Source organism: Microtus ochrogaster, linkage group LG3 (assembly GCF_000317375.1).
Source record: "Microtus ochrogaster isolate Prairie Vole_2 linkage group LG3, MicOch1.0, whole genome shotgun sequence".
NCBI lineage: Eukaryota > Metazoa > Chordata > Mammalia > Rodentia > Cricetidae > Microtus > Microtus ochrogaster.
This window is the reverse complement of record NC_022029.1, coordinates 39,660,958-39,662,357: the sequence shown is the minus strand read 5'-3', so window position 1 is coordinate 39,662,357 and position 1,400 is coordinate 39,660,958.

Here is a 1,400-nt window from a genome sequence, read left to right as displayed (position 1 = left end):
ATCTTGGCAGAGCTCCCCACACTTCCAATAAAGATACAGTCCCATCCTTGCCCCCTCTCATTCCTCATGTCACTCTGACCTTCTTAGATCCCAATAAAACTGAGATGACTGAGCCTGGGTACCTGTCACGTATTAGATCTCACTACCTAAACATTGACATCACTTTACTTCTCAGAAAAGTTGTAGTCCCAATTCAATTAAAGTTTAAATCTGGCTTTAGAGTTGAATTGTGGCTCTCTCCTTCTCTAAACCCAACCATGCTGTTACAAGAAAAAAATCAGAGTTTGTGTCCCATATCAGAAGAGCCACCTGGTGTGGGTCAGAAGAAAGCCAAAACCTTAGAGATCATTATAGTCAAAACTCTGCTATTTCTCTTATTTTTGACTATTTAGTACCTTTCTTTGGCTAAGCAACTTTAGTATATATTGACAGACTGATAGGTAAAATAAATAGATAGATCATAGATAAGTTGATAGATAATTAGAACATAGATAAATAGTAGATAGATAAATGGCAGATAATTAGATCAATAGATAGATTGACATGTAATATTATTGCATTTTTAATATGTTTATGTGTCTAAATGTATGGCACTGCCTATGCCTCTCAACAATTCGATGACTGGGATTCTGTAAGATTTCTCATACCACTGGCATCCCCTACAATCCACAGGGACAAGTAATTGTGGGAAGGACCAACAGAGCTCTTAAGGTGCTGTTATCCAGGACTGTAATCTTATCTGGCCTCAACAGATGTCCTTTTCTATATAAACTTTCTCATTGGATACTCATATCTTAAAAAAGGTTGGCTTAATATAAAAAGGCTCTGTCCTAGATGCTCACACATGCATTAATTGGTGGGGTGATATTATTAATCATTATTTCTTTTAAATGTCTCATACAGCAGATCCAGCAACAGTGGACAGCAACTATGGCAACTCTTCAGGTATGAATAGGTCTTTTCTCACAGTCCTCCACAGGAGGTTATGCATACCTGGTTATTTCTAATTCAAAAAGCTACGCCTAGTCCCCTAACCCTGGCAGATCTCCAGGATGTATGTTCTTGGGGAGATAGTAGTCAATGATGGGTAAGAGCTTATTAAGCAGGTCAAAGTAAGACAGGCACAGTCCAGTTGCTGAGCCCTCTGGAGGCAGGGTCAACAAGGCCTGAGCAAAGAATTCCAGCTCCCCCTGAGTGCACTATATAACAAATTAAAATTGTTGATATTTAGGAAGTTACATCCTACCAGGCTAAAAGGAGCCAACCTGGAGTCTGCGTAGTGCTGTCAGAGGTCCTTCCATGCCTGGCCTATAAGGAACAGCCTAGTGGTGTTTCCTGAGTGGTTAGCAACAGGTTCTGTCAGAGGTCCTGATCCTGCTTAGCCAATGAGAGATGAGCAT